We start from the raw sequence: 22,965 nt of genomic DNA, 5'->3' as shown, positions 1-22,965 counted from the left end.
TACTTGTTTGCTAATTTGTCTACTCCTTGTCCTTTGTGGACTGGAATCACTAGAGGTAATGTATTGGAAATATCTCTTTTGCTTTGCTGAAGGCTTACCTCAAATCCAGATGCCTATATCACAGGTGCATAATAAATACTTTTCATAATAATAATGACAATGACAAAGAAAAATAGCAATAGCCATAATTGGGCACTCCAGTTATCTACCCACTTTATTCAAACAAAAATCTATCCATAAACAGTATAAGAGGCTATTTTCATGGCTCTGGCTTATATTAAAAACAAATTAAGCAAATGTAATCAGAGCAAGTGAGTAATTTGTTCACTATGGTGGGTGAAAAAGCTGCCTATTCCCAATGTGAGCTGAACATTTATCTGTCCCAGATGAAATGAAGGTGAGAGCAATGAATGCATATCAATTGGTGACTGTTTGGAGGACAGCATTAGAGAAAGTTACATAGGATCCCAGAATGGCCCATGGAAAGGAAATCACTGAAGTACAAAGAACAGTAAGAAAAGAAGAGGAAAAGTGATTAAAAAGAAAAAAGGTTCAGATGAGTATACACTAGTAGAAAAAAAATCTATAGAAAGATGGACTCGGTGTGCAATCAGTCAGTCTAAATCCCACTCCCAACCTCCCAAACTCAGTGAAGCTCACCTAATGCACCGTCCATGGTCATTAATACAAAGTAGGGTCATTCAATACTAAGAGACCAAGAAAATGTTGGGGCAATAGACCATCTGCTTGTGACGGCTGATTCAGTGAAATAGCAGGGAAATGCTCGCATTGTCTGTTAATATTTTACTCTGCAAGTTCACATTTAAGCCTTTTCTTTTCTTTTTTCTTTTCTTTTCTTTTCTTTTCTTTAATGAGGGCCCAAAGACTTTGATTTTTTGGGAGAAAAAAAAATTCCAAGAAGTGCACACTATTTTATTGTTTCACGTGTCTCTTACTATTCTTGTCAGATCTTACCTAATAATTATTATGCAACACTCATGAAAATTCACTCAACACTCCTTTTGCCCTATATAGAGTACACAGGAGAAGCAGGGTTTACCAGGAATAACAATACATGGGTTACACTCCTTGGAAGACAATTCAAGAAAGAAAGCTTATAGAAAATTTCTTCTTATTTCTCTTGGGATTACTGAACATAACCCTCTCCCAAATTAACTTAGAAAATTTTAAACTAAAAAACACCATTTCGCTGTGAGATTCTACTTCTATTACTGTGCATGGCACTGGCCTGCCACAAGGAGACATATGCCCATGTGTGTGGGTGGGTTGATCTGCAGGGTGGACTGGAAAGCTTGGGAACCATAGACATTTTTCCACAAGAGCCCTGACCAAATTATAAACCTGATTCCTGTCAGTGCTACAGTGGACATATGAAATGTCTCAGAAAAAAAAAGAATGTGTTTAGTAAAGGTCATTCATACCATAACAAGAAGAAGGAAAAACAAACCATAAATATATACTATAATCATAGGAAATAGCATGGGGCTTGACTTCAAAGATGGATTTGAGTGTCAGCTCCGCCATATATCGGTTATGCCACTTTGAAGAGCTCATAGCTCACTTCATCTTCATGAGCCTCAGTTTTCTCATTGAGGGTAGTGATATTATTTAAAAGTTTTTGTTTATTTAGCATCTGTTGTTTACCAGGTACTCTACTAAAACTTTAAAATGTATTACCTCATTAAATTGTTTTTAAAAATACTTCAGGTAGATATTATTATGTCCATTTGACAATTGAGGAAATGAGGCTTAGAGAAATGAGGTAATTTGCTCAAGGCCCGACAGCTAATCAGTGGTAAAGCTATCTATGGCATACACTGCATAAGTCAATGTGAAGATCAGTTCGTCTGTGTGAAAATAATGCTGAATTTTATGGAAATGTTACTATCATTACTTCACAAAGTATGGTACATTTAGTACTATATGTTTGCATTTAGCACTATATAGCTAAAATGTGATAGTCCAGTTCTTAGGGAGGGAGGGAAGGATGGAGAGAGAGAGAGAAGGAGGGAGAAAGAGGAATAGCGAGAGAGAGAGAAACTTTGAATTACGAAAATCTTATAAAAATATTGACTAGACAGTAAGGGGTAAGCAATAAAGAACTAGAAGCTAGATAATGGAGACTCTCGATAACAAGATAATTGGTAAAATATTCTTGGATACATTTTTTTTGTTTTTTTCAATATAAATCTATAGACTCAAAATACTCAGTTATGATTCAATCTCAGATTTTTCACAATGACCCAGGCCTCTTTTTTCTTATTCTTCTGGCGTCACTCCTCCAGAAGAATGGTTTTTATGCTTTATCATAAGTATGGGTGAGAAAAAAATGAAAGAATTGGGGGAAAAAAACTTCTCACCTAATGACTGTATAGGTGGGGAAACAAACATTTCTCCATAAGCGAGTTCTCAAGGAAGTTTATGCGAAAACTAGTAAGAATCATTACAATGTAACTGTTTTCCTAATAAACAGATTCTGTGTCTAATTAGCATCTCAAATATTAACTCATTTCGCTGGAGAAATAATTATTATATTAAGGGGATAGTAAGAAATATGGAATATTCATTAATGTTTAGCATTGTGTCATCTGGTTTTTAAAAAATGACATTTTAGAGGAAAAGAATAATGTGCAACTTTGAGAAATATTTTTATTATAGCAGTTACTATGGAGACTGATCAAATACCTTGAGAATATCTGAGCCACCTTAAAAATCCCAGTATTATCCCACAGTCTCCACTCAAATTCAACCAGAACACACTTTCATGGTCATTATAAGTCCCAAAGTAACTTCTCTCTTAAATCCCCAAAGCTCTATAAATGCCAAAAGGTTACATCATTTTAAAATGTTAGTTGTTATCAGAAGTAGCCAAGATATTAGGAAAAACAGACATTCATCTTCTTTGCTCATGGGAAACTTTACAAGAAATGATGTTCATTTAATGATAAGAAATCTCTTTATTCCGCTAGAAATGATAAAGGAGAGGAGGTGAGGAGAAAGAGAGAACAAGAAGAGAAGCTATCAGTATATTTTAACATCAATTTAGGTGAAGGACACATTGTTTTTGGTAAAATCTCTAAGTTGCATATTTGTTTTTAGATTGAATAAACATCAAGTCAAAAGTCAAGAGAATAAAAAAAAGAGCCCATAGAAATGAATTCATTCTAAAAAACAAGTGAACAGAATGGACTCACATTCTTCATCCCTTGCTCTACTTGTATCATCATAGTTTTCACTTATATGAATGTGTCATAGTAAATGGGCCAACACACTAGGGAAGGTCCGGGAAGATTAATGAAGTCTCAGCTGCAGGAGATTTTGCTAAAGTATTTGGCGATTAAAGCTTTCCTGAGAAGCCTGGGGGGACCACCTGGGTTTTCTCTCAAATGGGATCTGCAGATTGGCAAAGTGAGGTTCACCCCGCAGCTCCACCACAGAACTCAGGAAGATGGGGCTGGAGTGGACTACCAGGAGGAAGCGCCTCCTTTTAACAAGGAGATCTATTTCATATAAAATCTTTCCTTCATTCTTCAGGTATTTAATGATAGACATGGATCACTTCAGGTTGTTTATGAGAGACAGGAAAGGGTAAATATGCTTGTTCGACATGGCCCCGAGTATAATTACATTAGCTGCTGTATTCCCTTTCTCCTTTATTCTTTCCCTTCAGTCAGAGCAGGCAATATAGTAGTGCAGCATTTTCAAAAGATTATTTTTTTCATGGTTTTATTTTCTAGGCAGTTCTATATCTTGTGCTAATTCTATTTCAAAATGCATATCTCAGAAGCAGCCAAATTGGTACACTATATGAAAGAGAAAAGGACCTCTGTTCCATTTATTTGCTGTTTTGTAACAAACTACCTGAGAACAGTGGCTTCAGACAACCATTATTTTGCTCATGGTTTTGTTGGTCAGAAATTTTGGAAGAGTTCAGCTGGGTAGTTAATTTCAAATCCACATGACATCAACTGTGGTAGCTGGAACTGGAGGTTCTACCTCTAAGATGGCTTCTTTATTCATGTATTTGACCTTAGCCTCTCTCTTTCTCTCTACATGAATCCCTCCCTGTAGGCCCCTTCCATGTGGCTTGAACTTCATATAGCATTGCAGTTTCATGGTAGTAGGATTTCTTAATTGGTAGCTGGCTTGTTCCAGTGTGAGTGTCCTAAGAGTAAGCATTTCGAGGGACTCAAGTGTATTCAAAAGTCCCAGGATGTCCAATTTGCTGCATTCTATTGGTCAAATGAGTCACCAATTCTGGGCTAGATTAAAAGAGAAGATAAAAATAGATTCTGCCTCTCAAGGAGCGGGGAGAAGGGGACAGGCATACACACACACACACACACACACACACACACAGAAGGATGGCAAGAATTTGTGGCAGCCTATATTATCACAACAATTTTCCGTATAATTTGTCACATTATTAAAAGAAGGGGAATATGATAGAAAGTTATTATTTTATATTCAGTGTAAATAACAAGGCCTTCTTGTAACCATAACATCTGAAATACAGATAACTCGAGATTGTCATATTTTTCATTGGGTTTCAGCTATGAGATAGCTTTGTTACTTAAAACTTTTGAAATCTGTAAATTTCTAATCTGGTGTCAATTCAAAGTAAATATTTATTGAAGATCAAATGAATTTTATCGTTAGTCTCAGGGACATCAAGATTCCCAAGATCAATAAAGTCTAGTCTGAGGATTTTCAGGATGCATAAATTACCCAGATTAAATTATAGAAAAACAGATCTATTAAATGTCCATTAAAGTATACATAACTAATTCTTTAGTAAGAGAGCCTATATCTAGGTATTATAATTATAATCCTATCATTTAATTTAGGATCTGACACCCTTAAAAATGGGTTTCTTAAGTGCAAAATAGTCCTTGTCCTTTTATGTTCATAGCAAAAGTGCCAATATCAATTGCAACATAACCTAACGATTCGAAACAGAATACTTATTGTTATACTGGGTCTTAAAATAAATCAACTGACCTTTAAGTAGCCTTGGACCAAGAAAAACACCAAAAGGTCATTTAGGTCTGAGGTGAATGGCTGAATGGTAAATGCGTCCCAGAAACATATAACAAGTTCAATTTCTATCATGTGCAGGCCCATGTAAAACCATCCAAACTATTTATTTTATTTATTTATTTTTTTTACTTTATATTCATCCTGCTACATAGCTCAACTCCAACTACTACTATGTCAACCCTATAAAACACTCATCTGCTCCAAGATACTACCAACAGGGAATCCACACTTTAAGACAATAACCACAAAATCAGCTCTCTTGACTTCACTGGTATTTCTCGGCATCCTTATTCAAAATGAACAAAGGGATTCCAAACAAAAGGGTTCAAAAAGAACAAAATTTTGCCTTCACAAAACTTCTACAAACAACGTGATCTTTTATGTATTTGAGCTAATATCTTTTATGTATCTAGTTACAATAGCTCAGAAGTCGGCATCCTTAACAATAAGAATAATTCCTAATCAAAGTGCTATCATGCAATCTAATTATAAAAGTATCATTCTATTTTGTACAAAAGCATTTTCAGACCTAGATTCATATTGATGGTGGATTGAATATACCCATAAAGATACTCACACTTACAAATTCAGCTGATCTTGATTCAGGAGCTGCTTTGACTATATGAGAGATTATTTTGCTCAGTTCACAGACAGTTTGGCTTTCTTTGAATGGGTCACAAATGGGGTGATAGTCCTGGTTTAATCCTACTGCACCATCATATGTTTTGGATAGTCCTGGTTTAATCCTACTGCATCATCATAAATATTACTACTTACACACATATGTATGGCTTGAATGATAAATCGTATGGTCATCCTTGTGAAAGGAAGATTTCTGTATCCGGTGCCCTTAGAGAAGATCTCTCCAAAGTGAATTTTCCAAATAACTGAACTAATTTTTTTTTAAATAGTGAGCATATTTAATGACAGAAAAAAAATCCTCAAGCTCATGGACAGATTGACACCTTCCTTTAAAGAATATATCAGCTATCATTTACATTTCCCTGAAATTAAGTGTCATGAAAACATATCTCAATTAATTCATTTTACTACAATATTGCAATACTTTCTGAAATTACTAAAGTGTGCTGAGCTCCCTCCTAAACATGAAATCATTTTTTAAGTTCAAATCCTTCTCCTTATCCTATGCCACCCCCACTCCCTGACTCCCATACCTTTCCATTGTCAGACAGTTCAGTCATATTTAGTCATTTGAATATCCTCAGTTGGTAGATTATTAGTTCATACTTTTTCTCCATTTTAAATCTGGACAGTTTCTCTTTTTCTTATTGATTTGTATAAATTGCCATCCCTACATCATAGTCTATTTATAACAGTCTGTTTATGTACATTTTCTAACTTCATTTAAATTTCTAAGAAAAAAAAACAATAAAGTATCATTCTGCACATATACAGATATACACATAGGTGACCCCAGGTGAGTATCTCAAGTTTAAAAACAAGATATTAGAAACTCCAAACATTCCAACAGTTTAATATTTGTGTTCTCTGAATAAAGGCTCTACAGAAAAAACAAACAAACAAACAAACAAACAAACATTCGTTTTCCATTTTTGACTGACATCAATTCATTGGCAAATCTTTCTTGTCACACATTTATCATAAATTGTAAAAAAAATAGTCCACTGCACAAAGAATCTCAAGCTCGTTTAATTACTATTTAAGATTTTATACATACATGATGTTGACATTTAAGAATTACACGGTGCTTTACAAATGTTCATTAAGATATTCCAACTGGAAATTGAAGCAAACCTCAGGAAAGTGAAATTAAACAGAGAGGGGCATATGATTTCTCCAAGATAATTCTAGAACATTTTTGGCTTTTCTATGGTTCACACTGAAGAACTTGGATCCCAGGTCTGCATTCTAAACTTCTGACCACGTAATAAGCAGGTCTTCTAACCAGTGAGCATGCGCTTGGAGAGGTTACTAACTAACACGTTTAAGTTTATCTAAAACACAAGAGAAAATGTAAATGAAACAGAATTTTCCCTCTTTGATACAATTTACATGCAATTCATAAATGAAACCCTAAATGCAATCATAATTGGTCTTATCTATAGGTTATTTCAATAAAATTATAGACGTACCCTCAAAAATTAAAATTCTCAAAGGCCCATTTTAGTCATTTCAAAAACAAATAGGAAAACAAGGGTACTGAAATCAAAGGGGTTTTTTTTTTTTTTTGAGCAATTTTTCACTCTTTGTGGCTGGCCAGTTGTTCATCATTCAATCATTCATGTCTTTTTTTTTGTTTTCTTTCTCTAATTTATTTAAGTAGTTCTAGGCACCAAGTGATAGCTACTGTGCTTAAGACTGGACATTAAATGATGAGTGATACACTGAACGCCTTACTAGATTGAATTCTTCTACAATTGGCTCCAACACAGAAACAAGAGACAAAATTTCAGTGGAAAAAGTGTGGTTGTATAGGTACTGCACATACAAAGCATTGCGAGAATAACATTCCTACTATTGAAATGAGGGAAGGAGCCATAGAATATCTGACAGTAAAATGAGTTTTGAAGGATGTGTAGGTATTCGGCAGAAGGAGTGGGAAAGAGTTCACAGTAGAGGAATCAACATATGCAAAGGCAGAGAAGTATGAGCATCATTACATGTTCAGGTAACATAAGTTCTTCAGTATGGCAGAAGGTAGGTAAAGCAATTGACAGCCAAGTTGAAAGAGCTTCACTAGCTATGTAAAGGGGTTTTGACTTAAATAGTAAGAGAAACTATTCTGAGCCACACATATAGATTCAAGATTTTTAAGCAGGAAATAGAATGGTCACTTAGAATGATCACTTTAGAGATAATATAGAATATAAATTAAAGAGAAGGGAATATAAAGGTAGGGGACCTCTCTTAAGAGATTATTGCAATTAATGATTCAGCTAAGGAAAGTGTGTCCTGAACACACACACAAGCAAATCTTAGACCAGATAAAATATCCCTAAGCTGGGAGGTTAACCATTACTACAAGAATTCCAGTCCACTGGGATTCCAATCATATTTTATAGTTATTTCCAGCCAAATTTATTAGTATTGAAGATTCCCCAAAAAATACTTTTCAGAAGCACAACCACTTGGGGAATTACAGCTGAGTCTGATAACCAACCCTCTTCAAGGATCTAACAGGAGGGGAGAATAAAGAAAACATATGTCTCCCCAATTTAACATTTGCCAATGTAAATGAGCATATGTGCCTTTTCAATGTTCGACAAATTCCTCAAGCTACAGAATGTAGAATTGCCACAAAGGAAACCATCAGGCTAAAAAGAAGCGTTTCAGTGAGAGACATTTTTTTTTCCTCGGCCAGTACCACAGTGAAATGCAGTAGTTGAAACCCCGTGGTCCACAGCCTGTCTCTGACCAGCACACAAGTGCTGAGGTAGACAGTGATGGCCCAAAGAGCACTGTTTATCAGCTGATTTTCAAATAATATCCAGATTTACTGGGACCATATTCTCATGAGTCATAATCAATAAGAGCTTTAGAGTGGCTGGCTATTCACTATGGGGAGGTCAGATGCTTTCCAGTTTACCACAATCCACATCATCCTCCATTGCTTTCTCAACACTAAAAGTTGGCTTCTGTTGGTCATTTGTCATTACTATAAGAAGAAATAAACAGCATAAAATTCAGAGCTAAAATAAAAGATAAGTACTGCACCCTTGTCATTTTTCAGAATGGGACAAACGACAAATTGAGAGGACAGAGAGAACATTAGACACTGGGGATAGTCCTTATTTCCCCCAATTCATATACTCGCATTTTTTTTTCTTGAAATAAGGTACCTGTGCCCAAAGAATACCTAGTTACATCCCTAATCACCTGTTTAAGCCAATACACATTCAAATCGAGACACTTATAGGAGCTAAGAACACAGACTTAACTTTGAATTCCAGTTCTGCTTATTACTACTCATGTGACCTTGGGAAATTAATAAATGTCCTTTATTTTCATGATTGTGAAATAAGACTAAAAATGCCAACTTCATAGAATATGTGTTTATAATGATTAAATGAAGCCAAGTCACTGAACACAGCATTTCCTAAGTGAAATTAATAGTTGTAACATCATAATGATTCAATAGTCATATAAATTTGAGGGATACTAGAATAAAGAAAAAAAATTTTAAGTTTCCTCTGGTTTGCTAAAATCTCTGAAAAGCACCTTCTGAAGTGAAAAGAAGGAGATACATTTTTGTAACCTTTGCCAGATGTATTCGAAGACAAAATCTGTTTTGTCTTGGAGCTTCTAAAGAATTAGGGCCCTGAGGAATATACCTGGGAACTAACTACCAATTGACTATCTACATTGCTGGCTCATAGAAGACTTGTAACATTTGTAAGTTCACTCTTATAACTGATTCTATGGCTTTCTGTGGCTTTAGATCAATCTCATTACTTTTAAATTTATCTATGAGAACAAGACACAGAATAATAAGAATGGGAGCAGTAGGGACAGATCGGGTGAGGCTGTTGCTGACTACAGGTGTGGGAAGAAGCGCTGGCTCTGATAATCCTTCTTTGTAGAGATGACCCAATCTGCATCTATTCTGAACCTTTAAAATAATGGATTTTTCTGTTACCTTTGGCATTTACGGGAAACAAGACGATTGTTACACATATTCAAGTTATCCAATGTGATTAAATTAAAAAATTGCTACAACTATAGGACTAGGAGAAAGGTCCAGTTCTAAATGGGAAAGTTCTGTGAAGGTGTATAAACCGCTCGAAGGGCGATGGGGGAAGGCATTGTGCACTGGAGTGGGAAATTTCTGCCACTGCCTAATTTTGGGACATTAGGAAAGTCACTTAACCTATCTGAGCCCAAATTTCATCATCTTAAAATGTTGAGTTGGAACAAAAAGGTAGTTTACAGTTTCTCTTTCAGTTCAAACGTTACATAATTTTTTTCTGAGGTAAAAGGTATATCCTAGTGAGGTTATAGGCAAATTAAATGCTAATGAATCAAATCCTATACACCTATAAATGATATTACCTTTCCTCAAAATATCATTTTTCATTTTAATTAATATTTTCTTGGCATTAGATTCTGACATTTGAGTCTTAAGTTTTGCCCTAATTTAGCAAAATATACAAGGAACACCTGTTATGTAAAAGAAGCCTGTGCTGTTTGTGTTGAGTGAAGAATTTCTTAATTTACATGTTGGCAGTTCAAATTTTCTGAAGTCAAGGTAAACCTATGATAATAAGGACAGCAGAAAGTAAGTTTGTGCTAAATGGAAACTTTAAATTGTAGAAACTTCACTATGCTTCTAAATCTAAGATCGCAGATCGCAAATTTTCAAGAAGATGTAGATCTTCTTGACATATAACATTTCTCAACAGTCTCTTTATTTAATTTGTTTTTTTATTCCCCTGAAGGCAAATTCTTCCAGTGCTGCATTATACCCATGCATCCCATCCCGCCCAGGCTAGGTTGCCAATGATACCTGTAAGACTGTATTTACTTCTTGGAGTTAAACTGTAAAGGTCACTTTGTTTATTAAAGCTCAGCCTTGAGGCTAAATATTTTTCTTCACTTTTCCTGGGAAAAGTGGGGACAGGGAGAGGGGAGGGGGGAGAGAGAGACAAAGAGAAGCTTGGGAAATGGAAACTTTTATGAATTAATTAATCTGAAACTGAGTTCTTTGGATCCTGACGAAATTTAATTTGACTCATCTGTAGCTGAACCAGAGTTTTCACTTTGAACAAAGAATAAATCTTACCTAGAAGAGATAACACCTTTCTCTGATCGGATAACAACTGTTTTTCTCACTGATCTATCATCTTTAAGAGATGGAGTAAGATTATCTACTGGGAAAAACAGTACCATTTTGCTCTGGTTCTTGCTGTCTATATCTACTTCATCTAACACCTCTGAGAATTTCGGGATTCATAGGCAATAGGATCCAACACAAATTTCCATTTTTCAAATATATCACTTAGCGAAAGAATGCTTTGCTCAAAGACTCATTGCAAAGCAAACTGTGTGATACTACTAATTCTTAGGACTCTTGACCTGGAAAACACCCCATCTTTTCAGTTCACGACACCTATACATTGGTGATTTTCATGAAAACTGCACATATTTTCTTCTAAGCTCTGAATATAACCCTTTTCCACTTTAGTCTCTTGCTGAGGAGGTTTTCGGCTGTGCCAGGATATGTGAAAAACAAAAGTAGAAACAAACAACCAGGTGCATCTATGAATTTTTAAAGCAGGTCTGCCGAAAAACATGTGAAACAAAAACCCTTCAACTACCCTTGGGGTAAGACATCAATCTGAATATTATCTAGTACTATCTCTGTTATGTGTCTACACCAGCCCCAAACAGATGGCCTATTTGCTTTTACCACCTTCAAGTCCATGCAGCCAGGTGCTCCCAGCTGATGGCTTCTGCAGGCTGGGGCTCTGATCGAGCTGCCTGGGCACCCAGGGAATGGTGCATCGCTTGAGTGGCACAAGGATGTAGGAAGTAAAGCTAATCACAGTATATATACTTATATATGTATATGGAAGAGTAGGTGCAGATTGGCTACAAAGTAAAGCCATTTGATACAAAAAAAGTTTATTTGATTTTTCTTTGAAATAGGAGGTACCATTTCTACTGGGCCTTAAAAGGGCAATTGCCTTCTGTCATTTTATTCTTCCATTTCCTACAAGGAAGCCTTAGATTTTTAGATTCAGAAAAAGATCTGAAAGCAAAACTATTGCATTCATTTCCACAAACAGAACACTGGGCTAAAGGAATCAAGCAGGACCTATCACAGGGAATCAGAATCATCTGCCCACCCTGTGCTACTGCAACTCAGATCAAGCTTCTGATTTTGATGCAACATCTCAAATGTCTCATTTGTAATGAACCTGTAGTGAGTGGTGTCTTCTTACACTTTAGCTCTAAGCTTTCGCTTTAGCCTCTCAAGAAAGAAATGGTGGTCTATTATTAATTAATTATTAATCAACAATATTTAATACATGCACCCACCACATAAGGCAATTGCTCACTTCCATGAATTATTTTTAAAAATAAAATAAAAAAGTCTTTTCTAAACAATATTTACATAAAGCCAGCATATGTAAGACGTCTTAACGGTTGATATCTGTTTTCCAGAACATTTCTAGCATTGTAAATAAAACCATATACAAGGTGCTACTGTCTCTACATGTTGTAGTTCACCAATAAACCACCAACACCACAGACCGAGGGGCCAAAAAGTAAATAGGTCAATCTTGATAAGAAATAAGTCTCCCATGCCTTCAGCAGGCTGAATTAGGGGACTTTCTTCTGTCCTTCGAAAGCACGCTGGGTGTAATGCTATCCCCTAACCAATTACTCAATGTTGCTGTTTTTTTTTTTTTTTCCATTTGTATCTCCTCTACTAGACTGTAGTGTCAATACCAGATATTAAATTTTTCATCTTCCTCTAGTGCCTTCTGCCTAGTAATTATTAAAATTTGGTGATAAAATAAAAAATTATTCATAAATTAACTCATTAAGTGTTTAAATGAGCACTTAATATTCACATTACATTACATAATAAATGTGCCATTGTTCATAATTTTAAGGAGAGCAGTTGGGACGAAGGAAGAAAAGGAAGAAGAAAAATAAGGAAAGAAATAGAATAGGAAAGAAAGGAAAGAGAGAAGGGAAGGAGAAAGTCTCCAAACAGCATTGTTTGGAGCATTAAACTAAATCACCGTATGTGCTTTATATGTTAACTACAGTCCATAATTTTGATTTCTTTAGTAATTCATAAAACATTATATAACTAGCAAACACTTAATAGCCCTTACTATGTGCTAGGACCTGTTCTAAGAGCTTTACATGTATTAAGTCATGTAAACCTATAATTCTATCAGGCAACTACTTAGTATTATTTCACAAATTAATACAGCAAGAAACAGACAGGTTAAGTGACCAGCCCAAGAGCACACAGAAAATAAGTAGTCAAATCAGAATTTGATGTAAACAGTTTAGTTCCAGAGTCGATGTTTTACTCATTATGCTATATAGCTTCATCTTGAATTTGTAAGCATGTATTGAGCACATTCAAAGTCTGAGTCACTTGGTGAGGCACATGAGGAGTATACATGTCTCAGCCACTGTCTCATAATGTTAGTTCCTTTACTGAGTACATGTCATATCTTCTAAAATAGAAAATAAGCATCTTGAGAGTGAAGACAAAGTCCAAGTCCCAAACAGAGTGTACACACTGTAAAAATAGAACTAGGATAAATGTTTAAAGATTAGGTAGTCACAAAAAGTATTATGAGGGTGATAAGGTAGTGTAGCTTCAGGGAGAACTTAACCAGTAGAAAAGGCAGAGGAAAGTATGTACAATGCAATTGATGCTTAGCAAAACTTGACTACACAATTTTAAAAAAGTGCTGGAAAATGCTGGAGGAGTTGTTTGTTTGCAGATAGAAACCATTTTATTTTATTTTTGTGAAGAAAATGGATTTTTCCCCAGTTTTGTTGAGAAACAATTGACATATATCACTTAAGTTTAAGGCGTAAGCATGATGGTTTGATTTACATATTTTATGAAATGACTACAGTAGGTTCAGTTAACATCCATCTGCTCATTATACACAATAAAAAGAAAGGGGGAAATGTCCTCGTGATGAGAACTCTTAGAATTTATTCTTGTAACAATTTTTTTGTATATCGTACAGCAGTGTTAGTTATAGTCATGTTATGTATCTCACTAGTACTCATTTATATTATATCTGGAAGTTTGGACATTTTGCCCATCTTCTTCCAATCTTCCCTCCATCTCTGATAACCACAACTCTGATCCTTTTTAATATGAGTATTATTTTTGTTTTTATTTTTAAGATTGCACATATAAATGATATCACGCAATATCTTTTTTTTCTCTGTCTGACTTATTTCACTTGGCATATATGTTAAGGTCCATCCATGTTGTCGCAAATGGTAGAATTTCCTACTCCATTGAATATGAATATACACACACACACACACATATATATGTATATGTATGTATATATGTGTATATATATATTATATATATAGATATATATTCTTTATTCATTCATCCATTGATGGACACTTAGCTTGTTTCTATGTCTATTGTAAATAATGCTGCTATGAACATGGGAGTGTAGATATTTTTTGAGATAATGCTTTTGTTTCCTTTGGATATATTCCCAGAAACAGAATTACTAGATCACATGGTAGTTATATTTTTAATTTTTTGAGGAGCCTCCATACTGTTTTCCATAGTGGCTGTACCAATTTACAATCCCACCAATACTGCATAAGTGTTCTTTTTTCTCTACACCCATGACAGCCTTTATTATCTCTTGTCAAATGATGGCCACTCTAACAGGTGTGAGATGATATCTGATTGTGGTTTGAATTTGCGTTTCCCTAATGACTAGTGATGTTGAGCATCTTTTCACATACCTGTTGGCCTTTCGTATACCTTTTTTGGAGAAATGTCTATTCAGGTCACTCGCATGTTTTTAAATTGAGTTGTGTTTTTGCTATTGAGTTGTATAAGTTCTTCATGTATTCTGGACACTGGCCCCTTATTAGATATATGGTTTGCAAATATTATTTTTCCCATTCCATAGGTTGTATTTTCACTTTTTTGATCATTTCTTTTGCTATACAGAAGCTTTTCTAGTTTGATGTAGTCTCACTTATTTATTTTTGATTTTGTTGCTTGTGCTTTAGGTGTGCAATAAAAAAAAAAAATCATTACCAAGACCCATGTCAAGGAGCTTTATTCCTGTTTTCTTCCAGGAGTTTTGGTATCTTATGGAAAAAGTTGGTTTAAATGCAGATGACACAGAAAGTAAAGAATGGTCCTTCATTTATGGCTGATCTTGTGCCTTCTGATTAGAAAGACTAGGCCACTTCTTTTTTCACCAGATCATATCTGATAGCCTCACTACCTGAAACATAAGTCAAAACCAACCTAGGGCACAGGCCATGGGCCCAGACCTCTGTTTACCAAGGCAAAATCACCCATCTTACAAGATATAAAAGGAGACACTTAACCAATGTTCTAATTGATGAAACTTACAGTTCAAGAATGAAGGTAGATTTATGACAACACAATCATTCTTGTAAATACCCATGCCTTTACGATGATGTATACTTTATATTATAAAAGGAGCACCTAATTTCTTGGAAAACACTGAATAGTATGGAAATAGGCAAAATCAGGGCAACTGACTACAGTTATGAACAATTATTTACTATAAGGAAACATAATCATTCACCTACACATGTGCACAACAGAAACATACACAATCTTGATGCCTGGCAGTGGTTTTAACTTTCGCAATACTCTGTACTTTTGAGTGATTAGATCATCCTCTCGATAATATGGCTGAAGGTTGTTAGAATCCAAGCTATTCTGGGTACTGGAAAAGCTCAGTATCTCTTCTTCAACATCTATCAGCTCTTTAGGGCTTGTTATCTCAATGACACATCTTGGCTTCTCTCCAGCTAGTATATTGTTTATTGATTGATGTGAATAAAGTAGGGAGAGTAGAACATTCTCTGAAAGTTATGAACAACTGATAAAAGAGGTTCTGAATGTATTAACTGTCGGAACCCTAACAGCCACGGGATGCAGTGAGATAGATCACTGTGCATCTTCTCCCCAGCTCCCAATCTAGGCTTGCAGCAGAGAATTGCTGAAGAAAGTTTCCTATTAAAGTTGATTTCTGCAAGGAAATTTTTTATATCAAAATCTCCAAACATCTACTGTACAGACGACTCGTGTGAGTGAAACTGGCAGGCAACCATTTAACAATCAGCCTATTTTACAGGTTAAATTCAAGGAGAATATGGGACTGATTTGTGGGGATAGCATAAAAAAGGAAGGCATTTAGAAAACCTGCTGTTTCATTAGAAAGAGGAAGTCAATTGGGGCAGGCATAGGTCATTCAAACAAACTGATAGGAGAGAGAGTAAAAAAGTATTTGTCATAATTGTTCCATCAAAGAAAATCTCTTATTCAAAAAAGAGGACAGTGTGCCCAGGGACTAATTTGGCAAGTTTCCATATCAGCTGCAGGATGGAAACATAATTAACAACTGAGTGTATGAAAATAATCAATCTCATGCTCTGGGGGAAAATGTATAGTGAAATGTTGTTTCATGGAAGCAATGGAGGATTATATTTTAGAATTTCAACATCTGGAAACAATGCTTGAAAAGGAGAAGCTTCTAGGTCAGTGACGTCATGGATCTAGTTTGCACTTTTCTTGGACATCACCTGGGACACGTGATGAAGAAAGGAATGCTATCTATAAAACCCTAAAATAACTCTGTTCTGGGAAAGCAAAACACCTACAGATATTCCTGCCATCCTTCCGAAACCTAAGGTCAAGTGATATATTCTCATATTCTGATTTTTGCTTTGTGTTTAAATCGCCAAAGCAAAATCCTTCCTCAGAAGTCTCTGAGTAAACATTAGATATTTAAAGTCTTTTTCCAGTGGGCAAAGGGGTTTTCATCTCAGAAGCTATGAAGGGTAAGGCATGAATGTGGGACTTCTCAACATTCTTCAGGGGGCCATTTCCACTGACTCTTGGCCGTCTACATCAGGACTTTATAAAATATAATGTCAATTTTATTCCTGGTTTTCCCAAATCTCAAGTTTTCATATCTCAATACGCTTAGACTTAAACTCTTGGATCAGCTCCCTGGTTCCAGTCTATTACAGGTACTTCCTCCTGTCTTATCCATGGTGGATAATATAGACCTGGTGTTACTGCTAGGTAGTAGGTTATATTTGCTCATTGATTTTTCTCAAAGTCCCTTGCCTGGGGGATAGAAATGTATTCTTTCTTTCAGAGTTGCTGCCTTGGGCTCCTCAATCCTTGCTCTGCCTCCACTCCTGCTTCTCTGATTCCCCAAAAGTAGTATCTAATCATGTCCATTTTCTGACTATAATTTCCAATGCATTTCTGTCCCTTTCAGCATAATTTTCAAACTCCTCATTATGATATATAAAACTTTTTATGATCTGACTCTTCCTTTCTTCTTCAGTCTCACATAACTCTATTTCCCCATCTGCGACTCTAACTTACTCTCATAAACTGCCCATGAGCCTGTGAATGCTTCCTCACTGCTGTTTGCCCAGCAGACATGCTTTATCCTCCACACTAAGAATAAACTAATTCTTCTTTATTTCCTTCATCCCATTTAGACATTATTCCCTTAGAAGGCTCTTCTTGACCTTCTGCCTACGTTAAATCTGGGTCAAGTACTCCTCTCATGGGCTTTTATTTAAAGAGCCCTGCTTTTACAATTAGAAATTAAGCATGTACTATATAGTATAGTATGCATTTTTCAGTAGATCATAAACTATGGGGAAGATGCATCCTGCCCATCTTATCCCATATCTACACTCGAATATTATTGATGTTCAATAAGTGTTGGCTGAGTCAGTTAAAGAGTATAACCTTGTCTATGACAGAGCTGGGAGTTTGGCTCAGGACCATAAAACCTCGACAAATATAACTGAAGGGCCTGAACACAATTCAAAAACCCATGGTAGGATTTGTCTCTGTCTCCTTTCTTTGGATATATTTTATATTGCTCTTTCGAGACCATCATTAGCATTCTCACCCTAGAGCAGGAACCGCACTAAGTCATCCAGCCCAGTATCAGGGATATGATGTGACTTTGGACCCTGTTCTGTCTTCAGTAGAAGGCTCTTCTTACCCAGCCTAGGAATGCCATACTGATAGAAGGCCTATCTCTGAGGCTCTGTCATCCATTTTAGAAGTGTAAAGGAAGATGGAATTAAGAACAGAGAGATGGTTCCTGGTTCCTTTATTCACTCAGAAGGTACCCATTTCTAATCTACTTCAGGTATGCTGGGTGACTCTACCCTGCAGATCCTATGTGGAACTTCAAATATAGGCATTATTCTAGCAAAGTTGCATCTTAGAAGTTTGGGTGAATCAAGCTAGAGTTTCATCGGTGATGCATCAGAGATAAACAAATATCACCATCTGAAAGTGTTATGAGGTGGGAATTGAAAGCCAGGCAGAGAAAAGTTAGCACATTTAAAAAGAATGAGCCTCCTTGTTAGAGAGATGCACAGGTTAGCATGGGAGGTACAAGTTAAGGGGCCCACAGAGGTCCTTAACTTTAATAAGAAGCTAATCAAAATTGTTTCAAGTTAAGTCTTTATAAAACTTTCATTTCTTTCTCATTTCAGATTTGAAAATTCCTTACTAAAAGCAGCAAAATCAAAACCTAAACAATGTAGCTATAAGGAAGAATTCATCCAAGGATAAATTCTTGCATATGGAAAAGCAAGAAAAGCAGCTTATTTAGCCACGTCAAATACTTTTGAACAGAACTTGAATTCCGTCAATAAAGTAAATATTTATCACCTATATACCACAATCATTACATCATTGCAAAGAATATAATGAAGCAAAAAACAAATTAGACTACTTTGTTTAATAAGGAAGTTGAAAATGTAATATAACTTTGAAATATCTTTAAAGTAAAGTAAAAGGAAGAAAGACACTATGGTTTTCTAAAAATAAGCTTTAGCTACCCAGAAAATCTAGTTAAACAGAACAATGAGACCCCCCAGCATGGCTCACCCACAAGTAATACTGAAATATGTGGATCTCGTAATGAATGTGTATGACAGCAACCCCCGCCCCCAGAGGTAAACTCCGAACTAAAGCAAGTGTTCTGTCAAATAACATCATCATCTCTAAAGACAGATAACCCCTTACATGGGATAGGAGGACACTAAAAAAAGGGTATTTGTTTATATTTACTTTTACAATCCAGCTCCTGGCCATTCGGTATTTCCAGAATAATCTTTCATTGGTGCTGTAAGATCATGTGCAAACTATAAATATGAGAAATTAAACTGCCAAACCATTTGTATCTACCTCAGGATCCAATTGTCATAACCTTTTAAGCCTTCCTGAGCACCACCGATTTATGACTCCCCAAGCCTTCCAAAGGAGTTGAAAAAGTATTTTATCTGAATATACAGCAGTCAAGTTCATTCACTGTAATTACTTGCTAATGGATATCATAGCTGCAAATTAGACTAGAACGGTATTTAGAGATAACAAATCAATTGATTAGATTAAAGGATATTATCAAACAAGTATCAGAAAGCCTGATAAAGATGACATGGAACTAACTGTGCAGATTTGAAAGGATTAACTTACTCCTTGATGAAGTACGTGCCTCAGTCTCTGAAAGCTTGAAATCTATTACCTTCAGGGCCCCCATGCAGAAAGCCAGCAGCTCCAAATTATGACTTAGTTTTACAAAGTAAAGGTCAAGTAAAGAGAACAGATTGCAGTAGACATCAAAGGAACTAGAATATGTTAAGTAGAAAGGACCCCATAGCATTTATATGAGATCTCAAGGTTATTATCCATTTAACTCATTTAAAAAAATAATCCTATGATGCTAAATATTTTATTCCCACATGCCAGGAAGATTAGAAAAGTTGCCCAAGGCCACTCAGCCTGTTGACTGGCTTGTCATTCAGAGTTCCCAACAGTGAACTAATTTATATGCTCATGTGGCATCTGGGTATGTCATTTAATAGTTTTTTTCTGGAGAAATATACATATATTTTTATATATTTACATATATATAAATATATACCAAAATATTTGATATACATTTCATATATATCATAAACATATAAATATATATCTATATATTTCTCCAGAAGTTATATATATATATATAAAATTATATGTATAAGTATGTATAATTATATATATATATTTCACATTTTATGACAATCTAAAGGAAATAAAGAAAAGAGTGCTTCATGGAGCAACCTCTATACTTGGGTATTCTGAACAATACTAAAACTACAAATTATACAGCAAGCAAAGTCCTGTGGGACTAGAGCCCATTCGATGCTAGAGGGAGGCTTTTAAATAAAGAAGAAAACTCCCCCTTTCTTGTTACCCATGACAAATGCACCATTGCTTAGCTCTTTTCAACATCTTGTCCCATTCACTTACTATCATGCTATAAGTGGAGCTGAGACACTGTATTTTAATTTTCATAGCCCTGAATGGAATATCAATAAAGACATGGGAGAAAAGCACTTATGTTTACCATTATACTTCTTTTGGAAATTCAGCACAATGAGATTAACTGAGGGAAAACCAACTCGTTTTCCCTTTCTTTCTCATCTTTCTCTTTAGATTACTTTTGTAGCTGCGTGGCTTATTCTGTAATGTGGGTCAATGACACTATCAAAGTTTTTCTGCTAACATGACGATCTGCTTGGGAAAAAGAAGGAAGGAAAGACGGGAGAGAGTGTGAGATTACATCAATTACAAGGACGCAGGGCTGAATAAAAACAAAACAAAACAAAAAAACTTTTTCTTCCAAACGTTTGTTTCTGGATAGAGATCAAATAGCAACACTGAGTAGGAAGCTACTCCTTTTAAAAAATGTAAACTTCTGTTTAAATGGCACCTAAGACATGAAATAATAAGCTGTTTCATTGACTAAGCACTGGACTCTGGTTTATATTTCTCCCCCAAGAGCCTGAAGGCCCTATTGCCAGCTCCTCCCCTTTGGGCTGAGATGTTGAATTTGCAGATCTATGCAAGAATACTGATTTCTTTCGGCTGACGATTTCTGGCTGTGGTTTTGTAGGCTTTTCACTGAGATGTAAAACAGGGGTCCTGACCATTAAGGCTCCCTGGAAACTTTCTGCAAGGGTAGTGATATTAACAGCAATTGCCCTGGCCAGATTCCATTCCAAGTAATTGCATTTCACCAGGCAGTTTGTAACAAAAGTCTCTTCCCATGCTGTCTTCTTGGGCTCCTCTGCCAATAATATACCAGCTGCTGAGCTCCAACTACTTCTAGGTCAAAACAGTTTCTGGAGCTCAGTCATTTGGAAAATATGCACAATGAGCCCCATGACCACAGCCTCCTTTGTCATCTGCATTCATTCCCCCACTAGCTTACGATGTCAAAGCATTCTATAAGTCTTCCCATTTTCCAAGGTCCAGCTCAAAATGCTTCTCTTCCAGAGTCTTGCAAAAGCCTGCCCTGTAGAGTTTAATCACACCCTCTCCCAAGTTTACTCTCAAGAAATGCAGTGTTAAAATATTGAAGTCAGCTCAATAAATATGCATCCCTTTGTGTTGTGGTTTCCTGGTCCTCACCCCGTGCAATGAGCTAACAGGATACGTGTTATTATCTCTCTTCAGAAGTGAAGAAATAGTAGCACCCAAAACTGTGTGGCTTTGCATGTACATCACAGAAGAGTATATTTAAGGCAAAGTAATGAACGGATGTCTTTTGCTAGCTGGGGCGACTCTGCTGCCTTCATCCCAGTTAGGGATCTTTGCTTTCTTTCTGAAATCCCCTCTGCTCTGTAGGTGGCATTTCCTTTCACAATTTTGCAAAAAACAAAAAGATCTGCAATGCATAATCCAGAAGGAATATGCTTCCGACATTTTTCCTCCCATATACATTTCTCCATGCCTCAATTAATGCCTCCTCCATATAAAGATACCCTCCTTCCCCATGGTGACATTTTTCCAAAACATTGTCTAGGAAATAACTATAAAAACATTAATCTTGTACATCTGAAACTTATCTTTTAAATATCAAAATATCTGTTCATATCTGGTTGCATTTTGCTCTTCTAATGATCCTGAGAGGCAGGAGAATTTGTTACGTTCTCCATTTTCCAGATGGAATAAGATGTTCAAGATTCTACTACTGGTTCCGAAGTGAAACCACTTCCTATGCAACTCAAAAGAAATGGTGCAAACCCCTCTGAGCTTCACCTTCTCCAAGGCTGGCCGCTCTATTCCATACTTGCCTAAAATAGACCCATCTGTCCCTTACAGTAAAAGCTCTCAAAAATAGCAGCTGTAGACTATTTTCCATTGGGAAGTGAGAGTGGAGGGAATTGGAAAAATAAAAAAAAAAATTCTCCTTCTTTGCAATTGCACTTGGGTTTTTTTTCTGCAAAAGGCATATCAGAATGAAAGGTCCAATGGATTCTGTATTCACAAAGGCAAACAAACCTCACACCTTATAAGAAAATTTGTCTTTAGTACACAATTAGTACTCGAAGATATTCACCATGTGTTTTGAGTGTTATTTCATTTAATGTTCATCATACCTCTTATCTACATTATCTTTCCCATTGCACAGAGAAGTATATCCTCAAGCACACACGCCAGTGTCACTGAGGTTAAGCTTTGGGTAGACACTGGCTGCCTCTTGGAGCCACACTCTTAACCACCTTTTTTGCATGGCCTAAATGCAGGTACGATGAAGTTACCATGCCTCCTGGTTTATTCTGCCCCTTCCTATTGCCACCTAGAGTAGTCACACTGCTTCTCCTTGCTTCCCTACAAAACTTTAGAGCTAAACAAGGAGAGCAAAAGGACATTAAAAGGATACTGAACTTATTCAGAGAAAAGCCAAAAGGGTTTTGAAGTAGTTGTCTCTTTTACTGTCAGTTGTAAAGAAAACAAGATGTGGGCTTTGAGCCAAGTCATCAGACTCAGATTCAGTCTTTGCATATTTTTTTCTAGCCAAAGAACATTTCCCATTTCCTCCTTTTCTTCCTTCTTTCTTCTCTTCTTTCTCTTGGTGGAGGAGGAGGGGCTATGTAGGTATACAATTAAATCTAAGAAAAAAAAGTATCCCAGACTTAAAGTCTCCTCCAAGTTCCTGGACATCGGAAATGAAGCGTGACCTTGGCCTTGGCACAGGGACAGAAGGTGCCAGTGATGGAGAAACTCATCCTTCTCTTGGCTGAGATGTTTTGAGGCCAGAGTACCCTTTTGAGAAGGCAACGGGATCTGATCTGCACTTCTCTCCCTGGAAGGCC

General features: G+C 36.1%; 1 protein-coding gene across 5 annotated transcripts in view; it reads right to left on the bottom strand.

Annotated features, from left to right (window-relative positions):
- The window catches only part of SORCS1 (sortilin related VPS10 domain containing receptor 1), a 482,842-nt gene that overhangs the window by 186,545 nt on the left and 273,332 nt on the right, over positions 1-22,965 (bottom strand). The window lies entirely within an intron of this gene.

The sequence above is a fragment of the Pteropus vampyrus genome, unplaced genomic scaffold (genome assembly GCF_000151845.1).
Source record: "Pteropus vampyrus isolate Shadow unplaced genomic scaffold, Pvam_2.0 Scaffold89, whole genome shotgun sequence".
NCBI classification, from domain to species: Eukaryota; Metazoa; Chordata; class Mammalia; order Chiroptera; family Pteropodidae; genus Pteropus; species Pteropus vampyrus.
This window is presented reverse-complemented; position numbering and strand designations above follow the sequence as displayed.